This window comes from Macaca nemestrina, chromosome 5 (genome assembly GCF_043159975.1).
Source record: "Macaca nemestrina isolate mMacNem1 chromosome 5, mMacNem.hap1, whole genome shotgun sequence".
Taxonomy (NCBI): Eukaryota; Metazoa; Chordata; class Mammalia; order Primates; family Cercopithecidae; genus Macaca; species Macaca nemestrina.
Window position 1 is genome coordinate 135,531,005 of NC_092129.1, and position 22,931 is coordinate 135,553,935.

Genomic DNA, 22,931 nt, shown 5'->3' on the forward strand with positions numbered 1-22,931 from the left:
CATAAAATGTAATAATTGAATATCATTTGATTTTGCTCACTCTTGTTTCATTTGTGATTATCTTTTTTCTGTAAAGCACATATACTGTTCCAGAGTAAGGATCAGTTTTCAAATACACCTTTTTAAAAATTATTTTGTAGAGACGGAGTCTTGCTATGTCGCCCAGGCTGGTCTTGAACTCCTGGACTCAAGCTATTTTCCTGCTTTAGCCTCCCAAATTACTGGAACTAGGGGCATGAGCCACCATTCCTGGTCAAACATGTCTGTTTCCTACAGCACCTGGAATGATGCTATGGTCTTTGAAAATGCATATTTGCCAGTCAGCTGAACTCTAACCCAGCTAATGGGTATGATTTACATCCACAAAATCCCAGGTGTGGTGCAAGGCAGGTTTTCACTTTAATTTGCTGGGTGTCTCTCCCTTCCCCTCCCCTTCTCTCCTCTCCTCTTCTCTTGAGACAGGGTCTTGCTCTGCTGCCCAGGCTAGAGTGCAGTAACATAATGACGGCTCACTGCAGCTTTGATCCGGGCTCAATTGATTCTCCTACCTCAGCCTCCTGAGTAGCTGAGACCACAGGCACACACCACCACACCTGGCTAAGTTTTTATATTTTTTGTAGACACAAGGTTTTGCCATGTTGCTCAGGCTGGTCTAGAACTCCCGGGCTCAAGCAATCCACCCCCCCTCCGCCTCCCAGAGTGCTGGGATTACAGGCATGAGCCATCGGGCCTGGCCTGGGTATCTGTCGTATGGAAGAACATTGGGAGAGGAAGGTGACGCAGATGAAGGGGAATACCAACAGCGCTATGATCCTAAAGGTGACAGATTGGGAGAGGAATATCTCTCTCATCTCTCCTTCCGTTTCAGTCTCTCTCAATATCTTTGTTTGAATTCATCCCAAGGAGTAAAAGGTTTCTGTTGCCTTTCTGGATCTGGAGTGAGTCAGCATTACTATTTTTGTTTGTTTGTTCATTTGTTTAGCAAAGCCATCTTCCACATTCCTAGAATCATGAGATCTTGGACAGAACACACTCAATTGAAGGTTAGGGCCGGGGGGAAGACGGCGTCTTCCTCTTTGTTTTTCAGACTTTTGAAATTGATTCCATGCATAACATTTGGTTTCTGTTGCTGTTTTTTTTTTTTTAATTTCTAGATTATGCAAATTGAAATGACACTCAAGGAATTTTTTGGGCGGAACTCTAAAATTTCCTGTTTTTCTGGCTTCAGGATTTTTATTTGCAGTCCATTGAAAACTTGCCTCACGGGCAGACATGGTGGCTTATACCTATAATCTCAGCACTTTGGGAGGCCAAGGTGGGTAGATTACTTGAGGACAGGAGTTCAAGACCAGCCTGGGTCAACACAGGCTGATACGATCTCTACAAAAAATTAAAAAAAAAAAAAAATTAACCAAGAGTAGTGGTGTGTGCCTGTAGTCCCAGATACTTAGGAGGCTGAGGTGGGAGGATTGCTTGAGCCAAGGAGTTTGAGACTGCAGTGAACTATGATCATGCCAGTATACTCTAACCTGGGCAACAGAGCAAGACCCTGTCTCAAATAAAATAAAATAAAATAATAATAAGAAGAAAAATAATAAAATACAATAAAATATAATAAAATACAATAAAACAAAATAAAATAAAATAAAACTTGCCCCAAAGAGTATGGTCTGACAGTACGATAATGAGACTTTGTCCATTCTGCTCTACATTTTAAGGCCATCCTGGGCTGATTCTTATTTTTGTGATGCATTTTGCTAGTTGTGTCACTGTAAGGAATATTAGAATAAATGAGGTGTGGTGAATTTCCAGGCTTGTCAACTCAGTGAACAATTTTTGTGAGTGATTCAATAAAGTCAGCTAGTTTAAGGAAGAAACAACTAGCATCTACAGTTCTCTAAATATCTCTAAAGTAAAAACAAGCACTCTGGATTTTAAAATATAAAATCTTAGCTTATCCACATTTTGATGTGCTGTGGACACTCTGAGAATGCAGGTATTGTTCATAGGTTTGTTTTACTGTGGTTAGGAACTTTGGTATTAAAAATCTTGGACAGTAATATTAATTCTATTGGATGCTACCTATATAACTGATTACTTGTTCTCTCATTGGCTTCAATTTCTTATTTATAAAACTGAAACAAAAGAGATGACATTGTAGGGTTCTTGTAAAGATTAAGTGAAAACCTAAATCGTCTGCGCACAGCATTGCACATAGCAGGCACTCAGGAGATGTTAGCCTATTTTCCACTCCTATTTTCATGAATGCTGTGGAGAATGAACCAATAATGTTGGTGATGGAATGACATCTAGGCGACAGACAGTAATTTAAAATACTACAGCTTTCTCTCTTGCCGTTTCTAGTGAGTCTCATTTCTAGTCCCTGCCCCGTGCTCACCAGTGGAGTTCAGAGACAGAATTCTAAACTTCAAAGGACCCTGAGGAGTTGTTGAACTTTAGAGAGTACAGATCCCTTAAATTTCCCTAGAGCTGAGAAGGAGGAAGGACATTGAAGGGAGGTTGAAGAGATGACACCCAGTACATCCTTCACGTGTTAAACAGCCTTTCTCTGCAAGGGTGGACCCAACGGCCTGTGGCTGGTGACACCAGGATTAGAACACAGGCTGTACATTAGGCAATTAGCAGCTGTTGCCAACTCCACTTGGACTGCCAGTATGGGCAGACCTTCTTGTCTGCAGTCCCAAGATGGGGCTTGGGGTAGCTGTGGTCCTCCTTCATTATGAGGTTGATGGCCCCAGGGCTGATAGGAAGAGGTTAGAAGAGGTAGACCCAGAAAGAGTTTGGAGGTAATGAGAGCTTTATCTGAGCTTCTTTGGGGGGCAAGAAGACTTGGATGAATTGGGGAGGCTACCTGCAAGTGTGTATGAAGGGAAGGGGTGGATGGTAGCAAGACGCAGTTGCTAATGTAGAAGTGATGCTCTTTAGCACCCCACCAGCAGGGAAGATAGAGACTGGGAACCTGGCAACTATATTCTCCTCTTTCCTTCCAAGGATTTTTATAGGCTGCGTGCTGATTATAATATGTACATACCAAAATATTACCTATAACATTTTCATTTTAATCTGATTTTAGTGGTATAAAAATGATAAAGAAGAGAGGAAAGTTAAAAAAGCTAGCTGTTGGCCGGGTGCGGTGGCTCACGCCTGTAATCCTAGAACTTTGGGAGGCTGAGGCCTCCCAAAATCACGAGGTTAGGAGATTGAGACCATCCTGACTAACACGGTGAAACTCCGTCTCTACTAAAAAATACGAAATATTAGCAGGCGTCTGTAGTCCCAGCTACTCAGCAGGCTGAGGCAGGAGAACGGCGTGAACCCGGGAGGCGGAGCTTGCAGTGAGCGTGGATCGCGTCACTGCACTCCAGCCTGGGCAGCAGAGCAAGATTGTATCAAAAAAAAAAAAAAAAGCTAGCTGTGATAAAACATAGATACTAGAGTCCTAGCAGCTGAACATTTACACAGAGAGGTAAGACTTAAGTACCCAAACGAATAAAAAAATATTGCATGAGTTAAGGATAGAATGCTGCAGGCTGATAAATTGAAGAAACTAAATTCTGAGTTCACCGTCAAGATAGGTAGTGTGGTGTGGTTGAAAGTCCATGGAACCAGAAAAAAAAAAAGACATGGTATCTCAGCTTTCCTATGCATTAGGCTAAGTGACTGCTAAGTCTCTGTCTTCCAGGCCGGGCACAGTGAGTGGCTCACGCCTGTAATCCCAGCACTTCGGGAGGCTGAGGTGGGCAGATCACCTGAAGTCAGGGTTTTAAGACCAGCCTGGCCAATGTGGTGAAACCCTGTCTCTACTAAAAATACAAAAATTAGCCGGACGTGGTGGCAGGAGCCTGTAATCCCAGCTGTTGGGGAGGCTGAGGCAGGAGAAGCGCTTGAACCAGGGAGGCAGAGGTTGCAATGAACCAAGATTGCACCATTGCACTCCAGCCTGGATGACAAGAGCAAAAGTCCATCTCAAAAACAAAAACAAACAAACAACAAACAAAAAATCCATCTGTGAAATGAGGTTAGCTCTGCTAAATAGGGTTGTTCTGGGGATTGATTGAGTTGATACATGTTGTACAAGTTAGGATTCTTGGTTGCAAGCAACAGAATTCAGTTTGGATCAGCTTAGGCGGAAAAAGAATTCACTTGAAAATGGGTAACTTACAGTGTTACCCATTGAAAATGAACAATTTACAGTGTCCATCAAGACTGGTGAGGTGGGATTAGAGGCTATGTAGTCAGAAACACCTAAAATTGGATAAGAGATCTGGTCTGACGGTAAGGGTGTTCACAGAATTTGCCCTTCTCTCTGTCCTAGGACACTAGACACTGCTGCTAGAACTCCCCCTCACTGCTGCCTCAGGAAACTGAACCCGGCTGCTAACATCCTTGCTGAAATGGATTCAGTGTAGTATCTGCTCCTTCATGCCACTGGCTTCGAAAGGAGGTGGCTCTGATGACAATATCTAAGTCACACATGCCAGGCCCTACCTTCAAGGGAGTCCATGAGAGTATGACTGGTGTGTATAATGAAGAATTTCCCAATCATAAGAATGGTGTTGAAAAGTGCTGGGAGATTGAAACAAAGTGACAAATGTTTATATACATGTATGAGTCTGCAGTTCATATTTGAGAGCAGGGTCTTCAGTTTGGCAATGAGAAGGGCATAGACACTGCAGGAAGGGGCCGCCTTTGTAGCTGTGGGCTGGTGAAATGGCTAAACATGGAGCAGTGCCTCTGGTCTCACTGATTGGGGAATGTCGAGTTTGATTCATATTGATGGGATTCGTTTAAACTCAGTGTTAATTTTTCTTCTTCTGCAAGAGCGTGGTGACCTAGTTTTTAAGGGCAAGCAGAGGCAGCCATATGATTAAGTCCACTAAATAATTCAGCTTGCTTTTTAACATCAGCCTACATCCCCACTTCCATTCCTCATGTAATCATAGCAGTATAATTCACAAATAGTGCATTGTTATACTAGCCTTGTTATAGAAAAATACTCATTTAGAATCCAGGCCATTCCTCATAACCAGTACCTATTCAAAAAGAAAAAAAAAATCCCCAAAAACTGTTCTCCAAGAAAAGAAAGAGAAATAACCAACACCCACCTGTGGTGTTTGCTTAGTAAAAAGCAAATATATTTTTCTTCTCACTCTTCCTTTTGTTAGCAAATAAATGAAGAGGCGAATGAGATTTCACAGGCTGGCCTTGCTCTGCAGTGACTAGAGAAATAAAGACAATTCCCATAGGTATAATTGAATTTTCCTCTTTTTTTTTTATCACGGTTGACCAAAGTGATTGATGGTTTTTGGTTCCTGCTTAACCTAATGCTTTCCTCTACCAACTCTCTAAACTTAACACTGTTTGAACATTCAAAGGTCAGCATAATTCTGCTTGAGGATTTGGATCCAAAGTAAAGTTTGTATGGTTAGTGTTGCCAGCGTACCCTCAGATCTGGGCTCTGTCTTGGCAGCAAGTTGAAATTTGACACATGTCTAGAGCAAATTACAAAATGGCAGTGTGACCTGCACTGTAATTCCCCAATTCCAGGCTCTCTCAGGGCATGGTAAACTGGGTCATTTGTCTTGAGTTGGATGCTTTAGAGAAACCTTGAACTTGTCAGGGGCCTTGGCAGGTGAGGGTAATAGTTGAAGGGGAGCAGTGAATAGAAAGGAGGAAGTTTTATCAGCTGATGTGAAAAAAGGTGGTGTCTTGTGGTGCTACAACAAGTTCCCACAGCCCACAGACCCTAATGGACTGACAGGCAACACCATCTCCGACTCCCTCTAGGCACCCCATGGACTGCGTCTCTTTTTCATGATTCTCCCTGCCCACCACACTGCTTCCCTGCTCTTTTAAACCAAGTTTCAGATGTTAATATTGTTCAAAAATGCATGAGTGAGTGATGGATTCATGCTTCCCTAGGCGTAAGTCTGTTCTGTCAGGGGCCTCTTTTGCTGGATTTCCTTTATTAAGGATGGTAAGAATCCTCTCTTGAGCTCTGAAGCCACTCCCCAGTTCTTTTACATTTTTATAAGTACAAAGGGACAGGAAGTTTCTTTATAGCCCTCCTGGGCTCTCTATTATCCAGGGGAGTGGAGAATGTACATGCTGTTACTCACAGGCCCTTGGGGCAGGGTTCTGTTGGACTCCTTATATCAGTGCAATAACATTTGGGAACGTAAGAGCAGCCACTGTGCTGCTGACAATGGATTTGTGGAAGCAACAGGAGGTCCTTCCTTCCTTCCTTCCTTCCTTCTTTCGTTCCTTCCTTCCTTCCTTCCTTCCTTCCTAGGAAGCACCTCTATGACTGCTTTTTATTTTTGAAGGAGAAGAGATGCTAGGAAAGTATTAAATGGAGGTTTAGGAGCCCTTCATCATCAAATACCCTTGAGTACAATTGGCCTTGTGCACTGGTTCTCAATCTTTAGTAGACATCAGACTCACCAGGGAGCTTGTTAAGACACAGAGTGCTGGGTCTTGCTTCCTGAATTTCTGATTCTGGGGTCGGTCTGGGTAGGGTCTGAGAATTTGAATTTCTAACAAATTCCTAGGTGATGCTGATGTTGCTGGCTTGAGGACCACACTTGGAGAACTACTGGCTTGGTGCTTGGTTTCCCCAACCTGGTTACGTGGTGTAATAGAAAGATCATGGGGTTTGGAACCAGAGAGGCTTGTGTCTTATTACCTGTATGACCTTGAGCAAGTTACTTCACTTTGCTGGGGCTCAGTTTCTTCATTTGTGTTAATACACCAACCTACAAGGTAATTTACATTAAGCTCCTAAACACAGTGCTTGGCAAATGGTAGGTGTTAAAAAAAATAGTGATCTCTCCCCCAATCACTCCTTTTCTCTCATGCCCTGCTACCACTTAAAAAGTTACATTAAAGGGAAACGTTTGTTTCCATGGCATAACCTAATCTGTCCTAATAAATCCACACATTTACAGATAAAGACACTAAAGACAAACAATAATTGAGATGGGATTTGAATCCAGGAATTTTTACTCCAAAGTCCACTACATCTTAACTACATGTTAACCCCTACCCAGTTTAATCAAGAAGACAAAGGGAAAAAAAATTACCAATTGTGTATATAATTATAAGTAAGAAATTAGAAATAACCACACATTCTGACACTAAAGCACTATTAAACAGCACCTTTCAAAATGATATGCAAATGAACTTGGAGATTTGGATGAGAGAGGAATTTTCTAGGAAAATGTAAATTTACAAAATTAACCTCAGAAGATATAAAGACATAAAACAGAGCAACAACCACAGAACAAGTTGAAAAGATTATTGAAGACCTATCCACCCACTTCTCTGACTCCTACACCTACGGGTGTCAGGCTAAAAACGTTAGGCCTAGATTACTTCATAGGTGAATTATTTCAAACATTTAAGTTTGGGGCAACAGATAATTCCAGTGCTATTTAAACTGTTCCAGAGCACTGAGAAGTATACAAAGCCTTCAAATTATTTTTAGAAAGGCAAAGTAACATTGTACCAAAACCTTACTAACATAGTACTAAAAAAGAAAACTAACATCTAATCTCACTTAAGATAGAGATGACAAATCCTAAGTATTAAGAATACAAAATTCAGCAAAACATTAAAATATAACAAATGAAATTTATTTTCAAAAATGAACTACAGCTCAGCACTTGACATATATTGTACTATATTAAAAATAGATCAAAGGAAAAAAGTATACTCATCTTGATCAACGGCAAAGACATTTAGTAAAGTTCTATAACTAGTTCTCATTCGAAAACACAGATAAACACACAGACAATAAAACTCTAATAGATACTGTCTTCACCAAATAACAATAAAAAGATATTACAAGCTCGAAGTCAGCATTAGGCTTACAGTGAAAACACCAGAAGCTTTAAAAGACAAAGTTTCCCACACATAGCACTATTTTGAGACATTATTGGCTAAGCACAGTCTATTACAGTTAGGTTAAAGTATAAATAAGAGACATAAATGTTATATCAAGAAAACTAAAGGAAATAAGTTGAAAAACTATTAATACAACAAGAAATCTTAGAAATGTACCTTTTAATAACAAAATTAATAAGGGGACACACATACACACACAAAACTTGTGTTTTTTTCTAAGATGGGATAAGAGAGAATTTATCTTCCTTTAGGAAACAACTGAAAAACTGATGAAATATATGAAACATCTGTTTTTGAGACAATGGACATTAGTCAATGAAGGACAGTGAATCCTGAGACATGGAAAACAAATGATGTAAGTCCTGTGATTGCCCAAGCTTACTGCCTTTAGAGATTTTCCAGGCTGGGGAGCTGAGAAGGGAAACCAAGCAGAGCTCAGCTGACTCCCTGAGTTGAGGAGATTGTTTTGGAAATAGAGTTAATTTGGGAATAAAAGACAAATTTAAAAATCTATAATTAAAAATCTTCAGAGTCAAGGAAATTTACAGCATCCATAGAATTAAACTAACGTCCTAGTGAAAGGAGCAAAGACAAGAACAAATTCTTAGAAGTTTCAAATACGACAGAAGAAAAATAAAAGAGGGTTGGAAGGTAAAGTTAGAAAAAATCTTCTTGGATACAGAACAAAAAGACAAAAAATACCTTAAAAAGTAGAGAGAAAAGAAAATTGGAGGAGGGTCAATTTATTCCAGAAACAGAAAACAAAATACCAAGGGGAGAAGAGTATTAAAATGATACCAGTAAATATATCACAACAGAATAATAATCTGAGTTTCCTGATAATAAGAACCCATTGAGCACCAATACAATGAAAAAAAAAAAAAAAAAGACTCATACCAATGTGCTTTATTGTGAAATTTCCATAAACTGGAATAGAGAGAAAAATTCTAAAAGCTTCTGGGAGGAAAAATAGATGATTCCCAGAAGAAAAATATTAAAAATGGCATTTGTCTTCTCAATATGAAAATGGGAAACAAGGCCGGATACAGTGGCTCACGCCTGTAATCCCAGCACCTTGGGAAGCCAAGGTGGGTGGATCACCTGAGGTCAGGAGTTTGAGACCAGCCTGGCCAAGGTGGTAAAACCCCATCTTTACTAAAAATACAAAAATTTGCCAGGCATGGTGGTGGGCACCTGTAATCCTAGCTACTTGGGAGACTGAGACTGGAGACTGACTTGAACTCAGGAAGCAGAGGTTGCAGTGAGCCAAGATATCGTGCCATTGTGCTCCAGTCTGGACAACAAGAGTGAAACTCCATGTCAAAAAAAAAAAAAAAAAAAATTGTAGCTGGGCACGGTGGCTCGCATATGTAATGCCAACACTTTTGGAGGCTGAGGTGGGTGGATCACCTGAGTTCTGGAGTTTGAGGTCAGCCTGGCCAAGATGGTGAAACCCCATCTCTAGTAAAAATATAAAATTAGCCAGGCATGGTGGAACATGCCTGTAATCCCAGCTACTCGGAAGACTGAGGCAGGGAAATCGCTTGAACCTGGGAGGTGGAGATTGCAGTGAGCCCAGATTGTGGCACTGCACTCCAGGCTGAGTGACAGAGCAAGACTCTGGAAAAAAAGAAAGAAAGAAAGAAAGAAAGAAAGAAAGAAAGAAAGAAAGAAAGAAAGAAAGAAAGAAAGAAAGAAAGAAAGAAAGAAAGAAAGAAAGAAAGAAAGAAAGAAAGAAAGAAAGAAGAAGGAAGGAAGGAAGGAAGGAAGGAAGGAAGGAAGGAAGGAAGGAAGGAAGGAAGGAAGGAAGGAAGGAAGGAAGGAAGGAAGGAAGGAGAGAGAGAGAGAGAGAGAGAGAGGGAGGGAGGGAGGGAGGGAGGGAGGGAGGAAGGAAGGAAGGAGAGAGAGAAAGAAAGAGAAAAAGAAAGAAAGAAAGAAAGAAAGAAAGAAAGAAAGAAAGAAAGAAAGAGAAAAAGAAAGAAAGAAAGGAAGGAAGAAAGAAAAGAAAGAAAGAAGGAGACGGAAGGAAGGAAGGAAAGAAGGAAGGAAGGAAATGGGAAACAAGTCAAAGAAGAAACACAGTTACCATTCTAAGCTGAGTGTGGCATCACACACCTGTAACCCAAGCTACTTGGGAAGCTGAAATGAGAGGATCACTTGAGCCCAGCAGTTTGAGGTCAGCCTGGGCAACATAGCAAGATTCTGTCTCTTAAAAATAAATAAATACAACAATTTTTTAAAAAGTAAAGCAACACATTTACCATTTTAAAGACATCATTTGGAGGAGGGGGTTGGGAGTAAGGTTTGTTGAATTCTATACCTAGCCAAACTAACAAATCATGACTAAGAGTGGGATAAGGATATATTTTAACACTGGCAATGTCTCTAATATCTATTCCCTGTGAACTCTTTCTCAAAAGATATTGTAGGATGTGCATCTCAAAAATAAGGGGCTACACAAAGAAAGAGGAAAACGTAAGACCAGAAATACAGAGATGGAAAGGAAAGTCCCAGGGCCACAGTAGTGCAAGTAATTCTGAGTGGAAGAGGGGTAAGGAAGGCCCAGCTGAGATTCCTTCAGGAAAAGATAATTAAACTGATAGATTTTCTGAGGGAAATGATCACATGGAAATAGAGCTCACAGGGGTTTCACAATTCTTTTGGAGGGCTTGGTAAGAATTATCATTGTTAAGATTATCTGCTTAAATACATTAGATAAGTCTTGCTCTAATTTTTTTCATTCTTTTAAGTACAGAATTAGTTTGCAACAATTATACTTCCCTATTGCTAAAGGAAACTTTTTAAATGGTAAAATTATGACTTACATAAAATATAAAATGAATACATGTCAAAGATTTTATTTAAGCTATCAGTTAATGAGGAACTAGTAAGATGTTATTATCATCAATTAATGAGGAAACTAGTAAAACAAAGGGGAATCCGTAAAACTGACATAAATAAGCAATAAGTGATCATGAAGTGAATTTCCTGATAAATGCAAAACTGGCCACTATTACCAGGGAGAAATCAGTTGAATCTCTACTGAACACAGTTCTCTCAAATCTTTATGGGCAAGATTTATTTCCATTACTATCAGTTTTCTACAATTTTTAAAGTTGTAAAATGGCTCAGACAATGACAGTTGAATGCATTGATCTTAGAGAATCAGATGACTCTGAAAGGTGCACTAGACACTATGTAATATTCCACTGAAAGAATATTCCGTAACTTTTTTGCTCATTTCAGAGTTTTTCACACTTTTTCCTGACATACTGTTTAACTTTTATATTCCATTTCTATTTAAAAGGATAATGGAGGAAAACATGTGTGTGCTGTTAACCAAATGAAAGGAATACATAGCTGTTTAATAACTGGGCAGAGCGGAGCTAGTAAATCTTTGAGAAGCTTATCTAAACTGCAGGTAGAGTTTTAAGAAGGTTGAGATAAACTTTAAGATTTCTTTTTTTGAGACAGTCTTACTCCGTCACCTAGGCTGGAGTGCAGTGGCACAATCTTGCCTCACTGCAACCTCCACCTCCTGGGTTCAAGTGACTTTTGTGCCTCAGCCTCCTGAGTAGCTGGGATTACAGGCACTTGCCACCACAGTCAGCTAATTTTTGTATTTTTAGTAGAGACAGGAAGAGACAAAATTAGTAGAGACAAAATTCCTACTTGGAAAGTGCTAACTTTAACAAGGGATAATGCCCTCCATTCAGGGTGCATATGACATACTTGTTTTCTATATTACTCCTAATAGTGGTTTTTCTTAAAGGACAGATCCTAGGAGATATTATATCCCCAAATATTCAGAGTGGACTTTTATACCTCCACTCTTTCCTTCTCCCAAAGACAGTTTATAGAAACGATTTGTGGGGATGGATGCGGTGGCCCACTCCTGTAATCCCAGCACTTTGGGAGATCGAGGTAGGTGGATCACTTGAGCCCAGGAGTTTGAGACCAGCATAGGCAACATAGCAAGACCTTGTCTCTATTAAAAAAAGAAAGAAAGAAAGAAAAAGAAGTGATTTGTGGATCAAGCTAACCAAAAATGTATGGTGAATGTTCTTTCTTTTTCAAGCTTACTGAGTACAATGGGGAGCAGGATGAAAAGATCTGGAGGTCAGAGGAAGGGACTGAACTTGTGTGAAGATCTCACTATGTGTCAGGCCCATTGCTGTGTAACTTATCCTTTGCTATCCTTTGAAATAAGGGTTTTTATCCCAGTTTTACAAATGAGGACACCAAGACACTACGCTGCACCCAACACAAGACAGCTGGTTATCTGACTCCAAGACTGTACACTGTCTTTCTGTTAGACAGAATTGCATTGCTAAAAGTATGGCTGTTGGCCTGTTCAAGTTGGTTCCCATCTTTGAATTCCCCTTAGGAGCTCTCTTTCTTGTTCCATGGGTTTTTTTCCCTGTGTTTTGTGCCCTCCCCTCAGCTAGCCTCTTTCTGAGCCCCTCCTTGGCCCCACGTCCACCTTCCTTTTTTGTATTGTCTGTGCTGTTCGCAGTAATATACTCAAGCCCCTCTCTTGGGGTAGCTGTGAACCTCCTTGAAGGTCTTCTCTCCCCTTTGACTTCTGGCACTTAGAACACCTTCCGCTTTTCATTTGGGATTTATATTCTGCCTTCTGTTGAGTGTTTCCTTCCATGCAGTTCAGGTCTTACTTAGATCCCGAAGGAGATGTAAGACCCTGAGGAAAGGGATGGTGCCTTAAGGCTCTTTGAAAGTCTCCACTTCAAGTATAAGACCTTGCAGAGTGGGTGCTTGCAAACACTGTTAAATACATGACTACAACCCTTTACAAGCTTTTCCCATGTTATTCTCTCCACCATTGAAATGGAAATAATGGGCCAGGGGCAGTGGCTCACACCTGTAATCCCAGCACTTTGGGAGGCCAAAGTGGGTGGATCACCTGAGGTCAGGAGTGCGAGACTAGCCTGGCCAACATGGTCAAACCTCATCTCTATTAAAAATACAAAAATTAGCTGGGCGTGGTGGCGTGCCCCTGTAATTCCAGCTACTAGGAAGGCTGAAGTGGGAGAATTGCTTGAACCTAGGAGGTGGAGGCTGCTGTTACTGAGATCACGCCACTGCACTCCAGCCTGGGAGACAGAGCAAGACCCCATCTCAAAAATAAATAAACCGATAAATAATAAATACATAAATAAAATGGATTATAAAAAAACACCTCCTTGTTTTCAGAATTCCTACAAAAGAGATAACTTCTGGTAAATAAAAATTTTCCAAGACATGAATGAGTCATCAAGGTTTAATTTGTTTCAACATTCATTCCCAAGAACAGTTTATTTGCTTTTCCACAGGAAAATCTGCATTTTCCTTGTGGAAATAGGTGGGGATTTCGGGGCAGTCTGAAGAGGAAGCTATTTTATTTGGAGATCTGTGCATTCCCCCCATGAGGGAGGCTGACAAGGACCATGGAACTCAACCATTGTGCGCAGTAGGATCACCACACAAAAGGAGCCACGCTTTCTATGCTGTTCTTCCCCTTCACTCTCTTCCTTGAGATTTCTCAGTACCACTCTGTTCTTTTTACCTACACTCCTTGCTTCTCTCTATTTCTGCAAAGTGAGGTCTTATGGAGCTGACCTGGTTTCAGCATCCTTGCTACGCCTTTCTAGAATGTTCCCAGAAGAGAAGAGTCACAACCAATCTTGCCTTTTCTTCTACATGCCTCCAGTGACGTCTGGCTGGGCTCAGTCACCTCCTGGGTATTTTCCCACAACAGAAATCCTCGCGGTAACTCTGTAAAACCCAGCTCAGCTCCTATAACCGAGATGATCCACTTTTTAAACTTTAATTACGTTCTCATCATTTCCAATAAATTTCTTTCTGAAATACTACTTCCAAGACACGTAGCTTCCTATCATTAAGATTTTTTTTCATCTATTTGGTTCCAGGAATTGAATTTACTCAGAGGCATCATTGCCCAACTTCATGTCTAAAAGATTTGAGACAAAGCTTTTCAATCTGAAATGACAGGCTGGAAAACCAAGTGCCAGTTTTCCACACAAAAAATCAGAGATCCATGCAACAGCTTCTTTGGCTCTGGCAGAATGGGAAAACTAGTGATTGAACACTTCTCTGGGCTCAGCCCCCTCGCCCACCAATTTGTAAATTAGGCTGAGTTATTTGCATTTTTACAGTCTCAAACCGTTTGTAGAAACATGCCATTTTGCGTTTTTATACCCAAATAATAACGTTGCAAGAATTTGGCAGTTAAATGACATCTAGCTCTCTGATTTAAAGAGGGGGAAGGAAAGCCATTAGTCTCATATCCATCCTTAGGGGGGGAAATACATCTTTAATAAATTATAGGAGAGAATAGTTCCATTTACAAAGCATTCAAGTTTTCTTTTTTTCTGACATGTCGTGCTTAATACCAATTATCTATTTTTCCCTTCTTTTTGTGCTGTCCTCAGAATTCTTCCTGAGAAGTTAACTTTAATCTTCTGCTTTGTTTCAAAGCCTGTATTAGATTAACCTCTCTTTTTCTTTTCTTTTGGGAATGACTAATTAGCAAGCAGAAATTAAATTTAAAAATTTAACTTCTCTGCACAGTAGATTTCTCAAGACCCTCAGACCCTGTAGGCCATATGAGTGGATTCTCCTGTAAAGCCTTTATTTCATGTTGTGTTGTGGTCTCCAGGAAGACAAAATGCGCTTTGGACCACATCAACTTGAATAACATACTGGGTGCCATAAATCGACTCTTCTGTCCCTTCAGGATGAGATTTCAGTGATTTTGAAGTCCAGAGTCTTGGAAAGAGAAGAAGAAATGTTCGTAGCCTGGTGGACAAAGGAATTTTGATAGAAAACACTGTAAATAATTATAGAATTCAGGACTAGAAAGCCCAGATATATACTGGAACTTCTTCGTTTAAAGATTAAGACAATGAGATGCAAACCTAATTGTAGTCGAAGCCCGAAGGTTTATACAGGTCTGATTCGATTTCCCTGTTAGTACTCTCTCGAATGCACTGTCCTCTGGATATAGGCACAGGAATGTATGATCCAGTTTCATTAGCCTGGTCTAAATTTCAATTAATTGTTCCTTCTTACAAACGGTAACCCCAAGTATTCCTCAATACCACAGTTCATTCCTTTCTGATTTCCATTTTCTTCTTTTATCTTCCTTTCCCTCCCATCTTTTATTTTCTTTTGCTCTGATTGTTTTTACTTAGTAAAAGCGCCAACATTTTTTGCTTCCTGGGGAATGGGCACTTCTCTCAATTGTGGTCCCCAGCTCTGGTCTTTTCTGTCTCTTCTCAGGATCTACGCACATCTCTATCTCAAGCTCTCATCTCTCTCAGTCACTAGCCCAAAAGAACAAGGCTCCCTAACTCTCACTACTAACAGATGCCAGTAAAAGATGGTTCCCTTTATTCTATATGAATTTACATAGAATATGTTTGTTTTACATATGAACTGATGTCAAAAAGCAAGCTGGTTCTGTCTAAGAAAGCAAAGGCCTGAATAAGAGCAAGGTAATTGATTTAAAGATGGGGATGATCATGATGATGCCATTGATAATTATAATACCTTGCATTTCTGTTGTTCTTTCCAGCATGCAAAGCTCTTTTCAATTTCATCATCTCATCCCACCATCACAACCCTGGGAGATCATTTAGGTTCATATTAGTTTTGCCATTTTATATGAAAGCCAAGTCTTGGGTAAGTAAACTGATGTGTCTCAGGACCTCACTTCAGGAAAGATAAAATCAGTGTTCAAACCCATGTTTTAGGACTCTGAGCCCCAGAATGTTCTGCTTCTCTGGAATGCAGTCTGATGTGATTGTGAATCAAAAGGATACCTCACTGCCTGGTAGTATAAGGTAATTATATTATCACAAAGGTTTTGGGTAAACATATGGAGAAAACAAATGTTGACAGGCCGATAAAACGGGAATAGCTCACTAAAAGGAGATTGTGTAATCTGTCCTTCATGAAGGATTTATCTGAAACAACAGGTTTCTAGTATTCCCTACAGCATTCCAAACCCTGTTTCCAGAAGACAATTTGGCAATAGGTATCAAAAACATTAAAGATATGACTAATGGTAACCTCAGACAAATGACTCAGCATCTCCAAAGTCAGTTTCCTCATCTGTAAATAGTAGGATTTGGGGGAGGATTAAATAATGTTTTGTAAAGTACCTGGCACAGAGAGTGTATTTGATAAATATTGTCAATGTTTTAAGAGTAATGATGACAATATTTTCACTTGTAAGAGGAAATAAGCACAAAGATTTTGTGATAAAGACATTCTTTGCTGTGTTTTTACAAGTAGTAGTGAAAAGTTGGAAACAACCTGATTCCAGCAATAGAGAATTGGTAGAATAGGGTCTGCTGGTATATCTAGCAGCCTAGATTATTATTAGGCAGTCGTTTCAAAGGACACAAAATATGTTGTTATGTGGCAAGATGATCATGATTTATTGTATTTTAAAAAACAAGTGTAGAATGTTAAATACAGTGTGCTTTTTTGGTATGCATAGATATGGATAAAAATCTGGATGGGTTTACATCACTATCTTAACAAGAATTGATCCTGGAGAGAGAATTATGAATGCCTTTTACTTTCTTATTTTTGCTTCTCTGTGTTTAAATTTTTTCAACAATAAACATGTACTTCATTTAAAATAAAATTATATTTAGTTTTAAATTTCAGGCTTTCTTACTTCCCCTTCTCTCCCTCAGTTGATCTGATCTATGCTGCAGGGCACTAGAAACAGACAGCATTCACTAAAAGCCAGTTAACAAGTATTAATACTTTTTGAGTATCTACTATTGCCCAGGCACTATTCTAATCAGACGGATAAAACTGCCCTCAGAGAACTTAACTTTAGTGGAGGATAGACCCAAAATAAACACACGAAGAAGGGAGAGTAGACCCCACATCCAGAAAAGATGAACATTTCTATTCCTCCTAGCAACGCTTGCTTCCCACTCCTACAAGCACCCTGCAGTCTGAGATCCAACGTCATTTCTTTGGATAAAGGCCACTTATCTTGTAAAGTGAACAGTCTGCTTAAGTGTAACATGCTGTGTCAATACTGGTAATTTATACCTTGGTGTGAGTCATTTCCCGAGAGTAGATTATCTGACCGTGGAGGGAAAAGGGCTGGGAGTGAAAGTACCCTGAAGAAAAGACAGGGGAGGGGAGTGGAGAAGGAATCTGGTTTCAAAGCTTCCCAATTTTAGAAAAGTAGAGGATGTGAAAGTGGGGTGGGGTGGGGTGGAGTCTTGATGTGCAGCTGACACAAGCAGGGAAGGAATGTGCAAGTGGGGTCAAACTTCATACATTTCTCTAGGTTTTTAGGAACTGATCTTGGTTCTAGCAGCTTCTCTATAGATCCGAACACAAATGTCACTTCCTCTCCTCTTTCCTTTTCATTTTCTCTTCCTCTGACTTCCTGTTTTATTGTTCACCAACAAATCCACCTTTTTTTTTTTTTTTTTGAGATGGAGTCTCGCTCTGTCGCCCAGGCTGGAGTGCAGTGGTACAGTCTTGGCTCACTGCAACCTCCCGCTCCTGGATTCAAGTGATTCTCCTGCCTCAGCCTCCTAAGTAGCTGGGACTACAGGCACCCGTTACCATGCTCGGCTAATTTTTGTATTTATCATAGAGACTAGGTTTGGACACATTGGCCAGGCTGGTGTCGAACCTCAGGTGATCCGCCTGCCTCAGCCTCCCGAAGTGTTGGGATTGCAGGTGTGAGCCACTGTGCCTAGCCAAATCCACCTTTTACATGTTGTTGTTGCTTTTAATTTTTTTTTTTTTAATTTTTGAGATGGAGTCTCGCTTTGTCACCCAGGCTGGAGTGCAGTGGTGCCATCTCAGCTCACTGCAACCTCTGCCTCCTAGGTTCAAGTGATTCTCCTGCCTCAGTCACCTGAGTAGGTAGGACTACAGTCATGCGCCACCATGCTGGGGCAATTTTTGTATTTTCAGTAGAAGATGGGATTTCACCATGTTGGCCAGGCTGGTCTCGAACTCCTGATCTCAAGTGATCCATCTGCCTCAGCTTCGCAAAGTGCTGAGATTGCAGGCATGAGCCACCACGTCCAGTCAAAGTGTAGTTTTAGTGTTATCTGTGCAATAAGGCTTGATCCTTCCACATTCTACTTCTTTCCTCAACCCTAGTTGGGCAGAACTTCTGACACCACTTTATCAGAAAACAATACTCCAAGTTAATCCTATGCAACAATTACTTTCTACATTGAGTTGTAGTTATAAAAGTAAACAGTGTCTCGCTTACAGGAGAAGATGATCGTTAAGGGTAGGGCCTACGCTTATGAATCCCTGTATGGTTCAATAACAACGTTAAGGAACACCAAACTAAAGTCATTATCCTCATGATGGCACAGTCTGTGGTACATATTAACACGTTTAATAAGTATTTGTTGGATGAATTGAATGAATGAACGGATGAACCCAAAATTTGCTTCTTACAGGTGCCACTCGGCCATCCATGCTGGAATTTGACTCAATAGCAAGTTGCCAGGGAAACAGCCAGATTAGATCCCGCGACATTGCTTTGTTCCATTCTCACTCTCACTTCTAGACCACATCACCTGGAAGGAGACAAAACCCTGGATCTGGAAGAATTTGGGATGCTGGGCAGTATTTAACCAGATGGTGAAAGAGAGGGGCTAGCTGCCAGTCTGACTGTCTCGGTGGAGCCAATACTGCAGTAATCATATGATAGTCTTGTGTATATCAAAAGAATATTTGATTTCCTGAGGGCAGTGGAGAGTATGAGAAAGAAAAATATGCCTGGATGGAGACATTTAAAATACTAGCTAGGTGTTTAACAGCTGCGTTGAATTTAATATGTTTCAGTTGCATGCCTGCTAGGACTCTCTTCCCTCCAACCAGACTCAATTGTCTTTTAAGGCGCTTGAGCTCTAGCAAGGAGAGAGGTTTGAACCTCTGGCATCTATATTTATAGACTGTTAGAGACATGAGAGCAATCACAATAATTCCTGCAGTGAATTTCCTCCCCTCCTGTAACCTAAATAAATTTCACCCAGCAGTGTGGGTACTCTAATCCCTTCCTCACGCTTGCCATATCTGACACCCTTTATTGTTTCCCTAGCAACTGCACAGCATGCGGAGACTATAAACGGAGCAACAATAAACAAAATGAATTACAACAAAGGTGTCTAGCTGGCAGAATTAGCACAGTGGAGGGTGGAGGGGTTTGATCTCACATAGACTTTTCTAGTATTTCTCCTTTTCTCCTCTCTAAAGCCCTTTGGCTGGGTTAGTTCTCATAGTGCTATAGAGCTAGCATTGATAACTCCCAGTTTTTGGAAAGCTAGCTCAAAAAGAGATCAGAGAGTTAAGAGTGACTTTTCCTAAGGCCAGGCGCAATGGCTCATGCCTGTAAACCTAGCACTTTAGGAGGCCGAGGCAGTGGCTCACTTGAGGTCAAAGACCAGCCTGGCCAACATGGTAAAACTCTTTCTCTACTAAAAATACAAAACAAATTAGCCTGTGCTCACCTGTGATCCCAGTGACTGGAAGGCTGAGGCACAAGAATCTCTTGAGCCCAGGAGGTGGAGGTTGCAGTGAATTGACATCGCGACACTGCACTCCAGCCTGGGTGATAGAGTGAGACTCTCTCCCCACCAAAAGAGAGTGACTTTTCCTAAATCATGAGGCTTGACCGTAATTATTTTTTCAGATATTTTGCATTTAATTCTGTTATTGCTATTTATTTCCAGTATTCCAGTGGTACCACCAACACCGGACAACACTCAGAGAAGGTGGTGTTTATTACATTTTAAAAGGTCTAGTCTTAATACATGTTAGAGTTGAGGCATCTGGTCCTGCTTTGTATAATTTCCTCGTTCTATTCCACATGATGAGCTTTGTTCTTTGTTGGGATCTTTTGTTGTTGTTGTTTAGTTCCTTATCAAGAGTGACTAAAATATAACAACACATACCTATGGGGATATGATGTAATCATTTTCCTTCGTCATCCAAAATTTATTGTGTTCCAGGCACTGATCTAGGCCTTTGGAATACCAAAAAACAGATGAAAATCGTGCATACCTCTTAGTTGGGAGAAGAACAGTAAATACTAACTACAGTAAATTACACAGTATACTAGAAGGTCACTCTACTTTATTTAAGAAAATAAAGTGGAGTTAAGGGGGAGGGAGAGCGGGACACATTTTAAATTTAAAATTGGGTTTGCAGGGTGTGCTACACTGAAAAGGTGACATTTGACCAAAGGGTTGAAGGAAGTGAGGGACAGGGTAATCTGGGTCTTTGTGGAAGGGTTTTTAGACAGACGGGCCCAGCTGTGGCAAAGGCTCATGGTTGGTGGCAGCGTGCCTGGTGTGTTTGTGGTGGAGTGTGAGCAGGAGAGCTCAGGCTCTGGCATGGAATGCATGGCAGAAGGAGTAGGAGATGCAGCTGAGGGACAGCAATGGGGTAGGCTTGTCAGGTAAAAAGAGGACTTCGACTTTGAGGCAAATGAGACTGTTCAGAGGATGTAGGCAGGGAAGGGACATGCAGTTTTTGTTTTTAAAAAATCTTAAAGAGAACAGGAAGAACATTTAGGAGGCTACCATAATAAACTAGGCTAGAGATGGTGAGGCTCCGACCTGGTGGTGGCCCTGGATTGGGGGAGTGTTCAGATTCTGTGTGTATTTTGAAAGTATTGCTAAAGGATTTCCTGATGAATTAGACGTGGAGTAAAGAAAAAAAAAATCTCAATATGATACATATGTATGTTTGCTTGGTTATAATGAAGCATGTAGATAGAATACATATGAAACCATTAATAACAGTTACCCGGAGGTCAGGGAAGGATAGAAGGGGAGGAGACTTGGCCTTATAGCTAAGTGTACATTTCCATATTGTTTGGCCTGTTGCAAATCACACTGTTGTTTTTGTGGTTTTAAAGCTCAACCCAACAACTTATTTGTAAAAAGACTATCCCTGATGCTCATGTGACTTAACCTTCTCACCTGTGTTTACATCTTGGTGGGGGCACTCAGTAATTTGTCCCTGGCCCATTCCCCAGTCCTGAAAGCAGAGCTTTGGCTGTCCGTGCTGGGTTTTTCCACCATCTGCCAAGTGCTTGGCACTGTAGAGAATAATATGTACCTTTGACCCCACATATATTAAATACAAATAAAGAGGAAAAAAATCCTCTCTGAACACTTTTGCTGTCTGTGGTGGCACTGAGGGCTATAGAGAAACGCCTCAAGCAATTTTGCCAGCCGAACGCCTGTGGCTACACGCAGTTGCTTCTTTTTTTTTTTTTTTTTTTTTGAGACGGAGTCTTGCTCTGTCGCCCAGGCTGGAGTACAGTGGCCGGATCTCAGCTCACTGCAAGCTCCGCCTCCCGGGTTCACGCCATTCTCCTGCCTCAGCCTCCGGAATAGCTGGGACTACAGGCGCCCGCCACCTCGCCCGGCTAGTTTTTTGTATTTTTTAGTAGAGACGGGGTTTCACCGTGTTAGCCAGGATGGTCTCGATCTCCTGACCTCGTGATCCGCCCGTCTCGGCCTCCCAAAGTGCTGGGATTACAGGCTTGAGCCACCGCACCCGGCCACGCAGTTGCTTCTTAATACCTAGCATCATCAATACAGAACAAAAAATGAGGCATGATCTTCCCCAGTCTCTAAGCTATGAGATGGAGACTGAGATGGGCTTGCTGACATTTCCTCTCCCTTGAAATTTCTTTCTTACATTTTCTTTTCTCTCTCTTTCTTTTCAGCTATTGCAGGTCTGACGAAGCAGACATGAGATGCACAGAGGACAGCTGCTGCTTTGCCCTGTGACCAAGGTCCTCCCCAATCATTCCTGCTCTGCTTACAGAATTATTATCATGGTGAAAGGAAGGAGTGCTTTCCAAAGTGTGAAGAGTTATGTAGCGATTGTTTATCCCTTCCATGTGGGCTGGGGGGAGTCAGGGAGAGTCAATTTGCTATCCACATTCAGCATAAAAATAGCTCCAGTGTGCTAAAAATATTTGTCATCCACACAGAGAAATCTGCAAGTCCTCACCACGGAGCCTTGAAAAGGAGGTCACAGAAATATCTGGAGCAAAGGACTTCCTCTCACTTGTCTCACCCAATAGCAATCTTAGAATAAAGGTTTCTCGCTCCTGGGCCAAGATCTGGGTTTTTGCATTTTTGCATCAGATTTTGTTCCGTGTTCCGCTTACTCTGCTTAAATGCATGTGCAAATGAGGCACTCAGCATCACTCCCCATGAACCGAAGATTCTTCTGGGCACGTTGGCACATCATCATACCCAGAGGGACAGTTAGCACTCCCCTTGTCAGGTGTTGCTTATTCGTCATCAGATTTGCCAGAGCCTCCCAGGTGGCATTCCCACCCAATGCTGCCGTTCTGCACGGAGGTCCTGTTTGGTACTCTACGACTCTTGACCTTTTACTCTTCTAGTAGTAGTTTAGTTTGTGATGAGTTAAACACTTCCCTTTTAATAATTGTAAATGACTTCTATTTATATTTGCTTTCGTGAAAGATGTTTTAGTTGCCAAGGCAAGCCTTTTGTAAGTCCTCAGCACTGTGTGTCTTGAGTTTACAAAGCACACTGGAGAGAGAACTTAGGCCTGGAGCAATGCGCTCCTTTACCTTTTCTCTTTTTTTCCTTTCAATGTGTACAAATTCAGTTGTTGCCAATTCCCTAAAAATAATTTTCCTGGAACTTCTCTTATTTGCGACAAAACTCTTAATTTCTTCTTTCAGCTCCGTGTTTGATTTTTTTTTCACTGTTTACTTTTACATTTTTATTTATTTTTCCCATTAATTGTACATATTAAAAGAAACCAAAGCTGGTTCCTGCTCCCATCTATTCTAACTGAGGGTATATTACTCTGCTACTAAAAGAAAATGACACTATATTCCTAAAGAGTATGCTGGCTCTGAGAACTTGGGTGCCTTCTCACACTGTCTTAGTTACACTTGGAACTGTAACTCTCAGGCAAAA

The 22,931-nt window shown here is 41.0% G+C and overlaps 1 long non-coding RNA gene across 1 annotated transcript; it reads left to right on the plus strand.

Annotated features, from left to right (window-relative positions):
• Positions 1-4: 4 nt before the first annotated feature.
• LOC105490914 (uncharacterized) lies at positions 5-22,353 on the plus strand. The gene is made up of 4 exons (XR_011623684.1): positions 5-1,315; positions 4,337-4,538; positions 15,521-15,627; positions 21,695-22,353. It is a non-coding gene; the product is annotated as an uncharacterized lncRNA (long non-coding RNA).
• Positions 22,354-22,931: the final 578 nt, after the last annotated feature.